Source organism: Sarcophilus harrisii, chromosome 3 (assembly GCF_902635505.1).
Source record: "Sarcophilus harrisii chromosome 3, mSarHar1.11, whole genome shotgun sequence".
Lineage (NCBI taxonomy): Eukaryota > Metazoa > Chordata > Mammalia > Dasyuromorphia > Dasyuridae > Sarcophilus > Sarcophilus harrisii.
The window spans coordinates 279,615,662-279,623,867 of record NC_045428.1 but is presented as its reverse complement, the minus strand read 5'-3'; the positions used below and the strand labels follow the sequence as shown (position 1 = coordinate 279,623,867).

At 36.9% G+C, this 8,206-nt stretch overlaps 1 pseudogene; it reads left to right on the top strand.

The window, feature by feature from the left end:
- The first annotated feature begins 4,790 nt into the window (after positions 1–4,790).
- Positions 4,791–7,188, top strand: LOC100914452 (annotated as a pseudogene).
- The last annotated feature ends 1,018 nt before the right edge of the window (positions 7,189–8,206 follow it).

The window sequence follows — 8,206 nt, the reverse complement described above, 5'->3', positions numbered from 1 at the left end:
TAGGATTATTTCTGCTAAAAATAAAAGAAATAACATGTTCTTAATTGTCTTACAATATGGACTTTCCCCTAAGTTGGTGCTCAGATGTGTATAATTCCAAATGGATGGATTGAATGTTGATCCAGAACTATGAAACCCACAGTGTAAAGAGTTGATACAAAAGTTTTGGAGAGAGAGGACACATGTAATAGCAGACCCTCTTCAGGAATCTCCAGATACATGGACAGAAAGATTTTTAAAACTTCAGATATGTCAAGAAAGTGTTTCCAATACAGCTTCCCATTTCTAGAAATGTCACTAATGGTTTTACAGGATTCTAACCACTGACCACAGATATCCTAGTTATTTGTTATTAGCTAAACCAACCAAAATAAAACAATAATCTTTATGGACAAATAATAGAAGTTCATGATAAACACAAGGATAGAGAAATGATTAAATAGGAAGGATATGAACATTATTTCAGAGCCATAATATTGCATAAATTATATTAAAATTCTTGACTATTTGGTATCAATTTTGGATATCTACCAGAATCACCAGGATACTTTCCTGTGCATGGACTTTATTTTATTAGAAAATCTGGGAACTGTACCCTCAAAGTCTCTTTCAACAAGACTGAGTGTTTATGGACATATGGTAATCATTTAAAATTAAGTATTCTTCCATCATCTTTTAGAGATCCAATTATTTAAAACCCAACTTGTACGAGTGTAGGAAATCCACTAGATTTATTATCTAGTACACCTTCATATCTTCCTTATTCCTTTTATTTTCCTTCATTCTAACTTTACCCTAAGCTATTCTTTCTTTTATTCTTCATAACGATCTATTTATATTACTAAAAGTTAATGGATCAAGAGGCTATTCCATCAAGACACATGCAAAACTACTGGTAAATCAGTGTACGAAACTATTTTTAACCTGTCTCAAAAGATAATCCTATTGTAGAGATAATAACATAAAAAGGAAAGATAATATTATTGTTTATTTTGATTATCTGCCATCAAAACACTTTAGTAATGATACAATTAAAGACAATAATAACAACTACTAACATATATTTCACTTTAATGTTTGGAAATTCCTTTACAGAAATTATTTCATTTGAACTTCACAACACTATTTCAAGGAAGATTTTAATCTGCATTTTGCAGATGTGGAAACTGAGATTCATAGAGATTTAGAGATTTGCTCATAGTCACACAGCTATTATGTATTAGACTTGGAATTCACTTTCTCCTGATAACTAACTTAAAAAAAAAAAAGTAAGGTTCAGGAAAAAGAAGAACACATTTATTTCTGAATGAAATTTGAAATGAGTTGGAACAAAGCAATGAGGTGATGATATACAGGAAAGTGTTATATTCCTTTAAAGCTGAATACATAAATATGCATGCACTACTTCTAGAGGAATAAAGAAAAGATTCTAAGAGGCATAACAAGTGAAAGTGAAACTACCACCTTAGAAAAAGTAGAGGATTTTGAACAGAATACCAAAGTAAATCATGATCAATGGAGTTCTTTAAAAAGGGAAAGAAATGTGATTTCCACACTTGAGCAATCATTTCCCTATGGAAAAATACGGCTGGTCTCACATGTAGACAGCTGCCTCCATCAGATGATTTTGAAGTACAAAATATAGTCCCCAATTCAAAAAATCTTTCCCAACATATTTACTTGTTGGAATCCTAGTGTCAACTCAACTTGAAATAAGGTAAAAACTCAAGGGTGATGTCAGAATCCTGGTGTTAACTCAATAGAATTGATATAGTGCTTATTGGTTCACACCTTTGAGTGAATCCTTACAAGGTGATAAGTTGCTAATACTGATGGAAACAATGCTTGTGTTCACACCTTTAGAGAGCTCATAGGTATCTAAGTACTCAATGGAGTTCACACATTTGGGAGAATTCAGGGCTAGTATGAGATCTGAATTCACACCTCCTTTAGGTCCAGAGAGCACTCTGGGAGATAACCCAGAATCCCTCTCCCTCCAGAAGGCGGAGTTAACCTTTGGGAAATCACATAAATAGAGGGAGCTCTTGGAGCTTGAGTTTAGTTTTTTCTTGTGGGTCTTAGGAGACAGAGCACTCTGCAAGAAAACCCACAAGCCCTATCTTTGAGGCAAGAGATTCATTGCATCTTCCAACTTGGTGCTGAGTGGAGGCTGAAGAAAGTAGAAGCCAAGGACAAAGCCGCAAGATCTCTTGGAGCCAAGCAGAGAGTTAGGCCTTAACTAACCGGGCTATTTTGGAAGGAGAAATAAACGTTTGCATTTTTACCAGCTGGCTGCATTTTGGAGTAATTATTGATTTGTAACTGAAACTAAGGCTGCCTCCAGAAAACCTTCACATTTTGGCGACCACGAAGGGACAAGCCAAGAACATCACATTTACTGATCTCTGAAATATCTTTTTAGAGGGAAAAATGCTTCCATTAGAGGTAGGAAATAAAATTTAAAACAGAAGAGACAATTAAATAAATTTCTCCTAGAGTATAGATGACCAAATACACTGACTGAAATTCATCCTTTCCTAACACATTTTGGGAGGATAAATGGTAGTTGCTGCTAGAATGGAAGTGGAGGGAGAAAAGGGAAGGGAAGTATTATTGTGATTGGGAGAGAAAAGAACAGAATAGACAAGATAAATTTAGCATATTTCACACTTTTGCCTCAGCATAACTCAAGCAATCTGGAACTCCTGGATTTTGTGGAGTGAGTTACAATAAGACAGGATACTATTTTATGATAATTAGATTTCTTAAATATAAAAAAGTAATCTTATTTCTATCCTAGAATTTATTATTCATTAACACAAATGTGAAACAAGAAGAAAATTAATTTGAGATATGAATATATATTGTTTACTTTTTATTCAATGTATTCCATGTAAGTTGCTTAATAGAAAGTAGAACATTAGTAATTACTGTAAATTTGTATCAATAAGAGACTTAAGCAGGCAGCACTTAAGTTTTTTAACTCATTTTAATGTCAAGGAGGAGTTAAGGTGACATGGGGAAGCTATGCAGATCAACCTTCCCCTCCTTAGGAACTAGGACAAATCAGGGTGAATAAAATGAGCAAAAAAGCGAGAGTCCAAATAAAAATGGAAAATCTGATCTGCAGTGCCATTACTATAGCCCTCCAAGCAGCTGATATATGCTCACTGTCACCCTGGTAATTATTGAAGAATTGGTGAAAGAATTTGCAGGATCATAGTCTTTCTGTAGCTGGAACAAAACTGGCTATCTGACTGTGAATTTTATAACTGGTCCCTTTTGACTGACAGGACAAAAACAGCAAAAGCAAATACAATTTACTTAACATACACCAGTTTATGTGGGAAGGCTAACAACGTGCCACACAATTCTCCTGCTTTTAAGTTGAAGAAACTTGTAAATCTATAAAAGCGAATCCTTCTGATAGTTGTCCAGAATGCGTGTGGATCACAGCAATAGTAAGGATCAGAAATAGCAGCTTATTCCCGCTGCCAGCTAGGGAATACCAAGTGATTCTGAAATTCCACTACGGAATCTGGAGAAAACATGAAAATAAGGCGGTCTAGTGGATTTTATGTTAGAAGATCTCATTTTTAAACATCCGGGTGTTGTCATTTACTGTTATCTTTATCCTTGGATAAATCACTTAAAATCTCTGGGTCTCAGTATCCTCAGCCATAAAATAAGAAGTCGGAACCGGATGGTTTCTCTTAAGGGCTTTGATAGGGTGTAAATCCTAGTACTCTGTGACGCTGGTCTCCCCTTCATTTTGGGGGGTACTCAGAGAAAGCCTGCGCAACTAAAAAACAGTTAATTCTGACTCGCCGCAGCTCTCTCTCTCTTCCAAAAGTAAAGCAAGCTGATAAACTCATGGCTTACTTTAAGAATGTCGTCCTACAAAAGACAGAAGCAGCCATTTGAGGAAGGTCCTGGGCGGTAAAAGGGAAACGATGGGCGCTGCGGAGATGCTAGGACCCCGCGTTAGTACTTGTGAAAGAGAGGGCGGAGATGGGAAGCGGCAAGGAACCCTAGTTTACAGACAAGGAAACTAGGACCACGGATTCTGTGAAGTGATTTTGTCAGGGGCTGACCCTGACCCCAGGATCTAGGGGTGAGAGAAGAGTCTCAAAACATTCAAAGAAAAGGCTCTGGTAACAAAAGAATTCGGAGGGGGATGGGGGGAACCTAGGAAAGGAAGAATGGAGCGCTCTCAAGAATAAAATTCCGAGAACACGAATGATTCCAAAGTGGAGGGAAAAGAACGAAACACATGGAGATGCCCAAGAAACTCGGTGGCCAATTTGGTATTTTTTTTTTTTTTTTAATCTAAGTCTTAAAGCAAAAAGCAGGAAACGGAGAGGGAAAAGAAATGCGTGACCTGCTCATGAAGGAAGTGTCAGGAGAGGCCGTCGAACTAAGCAGGCCTCACTTTGGGGGCCCTCGAGAAAAGTCGTTAAATTAGGGAGGAGAAAGTGTTAGAGGCCTGGGGGAGGGGAGGGGAGGGAAGAACCGTTAGAGCCTTTCAGGAAAACCGTTAGAGAAAAAAAAATTGTGGTGTTTTTTGGGGGAAAAAAGCCGTTGGCAGTCTTGAGGGGAAAAAAAGCCGTTGGAGTCCATTGGGGGAGGGGAAGAGAAGCCGTTGGAGTCCTGAGAGAAAACCGTTGGAGTCCTCAAAAAAGCCGTTGGTCTGGGTCACGAGGCTCAATCCCACAGGAGGGGGGGAAGGGCAGAAGCACGTGATGCTACTTGGCCCCGCCCCTTCTGTACTGGCGTCCAATAGAAAGAGCTAAATCTCCGGTCCCTCCCCTCGAAAGTGCACGAGGCCCCGCCCCCAACTTCTGTCTCTTTATTTCTTTCCCGCCCATTCTCTCTCTCCTCATTCGGCTTTGCTGCCTCATCCCTGAAGGAAGCTCGCTGTTTCTTCTTCCTTGTCAGGCCTTGATTTTTTTTTTTTTTTTGCCCCTACCTCACCCTCTGCTGCCATCGCCCTCATTTGTGATAGTATTCAGCTTTGCTTCTGCTCCTTCCTCCTTTACTCGACACTTGTGCCTTCCCCCTTTCTAGATCTTGCATCATGAAGCTGACAGAGGAGTCCCTGAGTAGTTTCCGAGTAGCCAAGGTGTTCCACGAGAACTCAGACAAGATCAACTGCTTCGATTATAGTCCCAATGGACAGGCGGTCGTCTCTAGCAGTGACGACGATTCCATTGTCCTGTATGATTGTAGAGAGGGCCGACCCCAGAGAACTCTGTACAGCAAGAAGTATGGAGTGGATATTGTCAAATACACTCATGCCCTGGATACTGCTTTGTGCAGCTCCAACAAAATAGATGACACTATCCGTTACCTGTCCTTGCAGTACAATAAATACATCCGATACTTCCCAGGCCATGACAAGAGGGTGGTATCCTTATCTATGTCACCAGTTGATGAAACATTTATCTCCGCATCTTTGGATAAAACCATCCGACTCTGGGATCTCCGAGTCCCTAACTGTCAGGGCTTAATGTCTCTTCAGGGAAAGCCTCTTTGTGCTTTTGGCCCAGAGGGAATCATTTTTGCTGCTGGGGTAAATACTGAAGTTGTGAAACTTTATGATCTTCGATCTTTTGATAAGGGTCCATTTTCAAACTTCAAGATGCAGCCGGACAAGACCTGTGAGTGGACAGGTCTAAAATTCAGCAGTAATGGAAAACGCATCCTCATAACTACCAATGGCAACTTTATCCATCTGATTGATTCATTTAATGGAGTAGTGGTACATTCTTTCAGAGGATATAACAACAACAAAGCTGATGCTGTGGAGGCCTGTTTCACTCCAGATTCTCAGTTTATCATGACTGGCTCTGACAATGGCAAGATTCATGTCTGGAATGGAGAAAGTGGAATAAAGATGGCTGTGTTAAATGGGATACATAGTGGCCCCATAACCTGTTTGCAGTTCAACCCCAAATTCATGACTTTTGCCAGTACCTGTTCCAAGATGGTGTTCTGGCTGCCCACCATTGATGACTCATAACTTTTGGAAATTAGTTTTGCCTTACGAGTTAAAAGGCAAGGATGAAAGAGGAAAGGAACTGAGTATATTGAGAATTTTTTTCCTGGCCTAAAACATCTTCCCACACAGCTCTTTTAATGGACATCTATATATAATTTTTTTTTTTTGCTGCATTTCTTCAAAAAAAAAAAAAACAGTGCTGAAGACCTGAAATAAGATCTAAATTTTCTGACTGTTTCATCAAGCTTCCCCTTTAAGGGTGAACTTTTCTAAATTCATCAGTATATTAGTCTCTTGAATTTCCTGCTAAATAACATATAAAAACTTTGTATATTCTTGCTCTCATCTCCATAAATGTCTAGAAGTCTATGGCAATGTTTTTAAGATGCTAGAGACATTTTTTGAATGTCCCCGGTATTGTGCCTTTTTTCTACAGTCAACATATTTCTTCTTTGCCAAAAATTTAAAACAGAATATCCTATGTACAGAAGAAAAGAACTGTGGGAGGCCTTGTTTTACAAAGAATTCTGCGGAGAGGAAAAAAACAGGAGCATTTACAGATTTATTAGAATGGTAATCTCAAATGTGAGAGACCTGAATAGGCAGGATATTTGGTGTCCTCATCAATAAAGGATACCAACACAATACTTTTCTACTCGTAAGGGAAGAACAGATGAGATAAAGAAGAACCATGTTGTCTTCTGTCCTTTGATCTTTTTGCATATATGTTATGGTGTAGGACGGTAATGTCTTTGTTTTAACTTTATAAGTTGGTAATTGATGTGAACCAGTATTGGAAAAAAAAATCTGTTCTCCCTTCTCCCAACCAATATTCTATACAGAGGCTTGATATAATTCTCCTTTTTCTGACCAACAAAATACACATAGACCTGTATTTTGTTATTGTCTAGTTTGATTCCTATTTTCTACTTCAGCATAATGTATACACCTTCATTTTTGTTTTTAACATTTTTATTGATATATTTTGTTGTAATATTACTACTTCCCAGTAAATATCCCCATAGTTTCCTTCCCTTAAACTATTATAAGCAAAACTGCCTGAAATAGAAATTGTGTCTGACAGAATTTGTGATACTGTTTTTTTTTTAATTTACCATCTATTTACAAAGACAAAAGTATATTTTAACAGTGATTCAGAACCATTAATTTTTTATATGATTTGAATGTTCTTGTCTTGATTGTAGTCATTATATATATATATATATATATATATATATATATTGTTCTGTTTCTGCTTTGTTCACTCTATTTTTTTATTTTTTTATTCTTATTGCTTTGTTCACTCTAAATAAGTTTTCTGTGCTTCTAAATTCTTCATATTTGTTGTTTCTTGTGCCTTTAATCTACAATTTGGCCAAGTCACAATTGGTGGGCACATAATTTGCTTAAGCATTTTACTACTCTAGGAATTTAGCCATGACTTATTTTGGCACATATTAGAACTCTGCTGATCTCCTTAGAGTATAAGCCCATTAGTGGGATGACTGAAATCAAAAGTTAGACATTTGTTGACTTCATATAAATTCCAAATTGTTTTCTAACAGTTGAACCAATTCACAATTCTATCAACTGTATATTTCTTTATCTTTCCACTGCCTCATTAACACATGTATTTTCATCTTTGCCAATTTGATAAATATGAAATAACTCTATAATTTTAATTTATATACCTATTATTAATCATCTAGAATATTTTTCACATGATTGTTGATAATTTGCTCTTTTAAACATGGTTCATATCCTTTGATCACCTACCTATTAGCAATGGGTCTTGATTTTGTCTGTTTCCCGTAGATTTGGGATATAAGAGTTTTACCATAAATGTTTGCTGTGAAGATATTCCTGCCAATGACAACTTATTATTTTAGCTATACTGATTTTATTTGAGCAAAGGTATGAACAAAACTCTGAGACACTTTTTTTTCATGTTTTTTCTGAACATCTCAAAAGGGAAATGGTGATCCCTAAAACAAATATCAATAGCTTTATCAAGTACAGAAAATACTAGTTCTTTGACAAGGTTAACAAATTGATAAAGATCAAGAAAAATATAAAAATAGATATCAGAAACACATTCTTGTGGCCACTTTGAAGATGTGAAAGCTAAATATTTAAATGGAGTTAGTACTGGTTGAATAATAAAAATCTAAAGAGTAGATTTTGTTCTTGCTCCTATATTGTTTA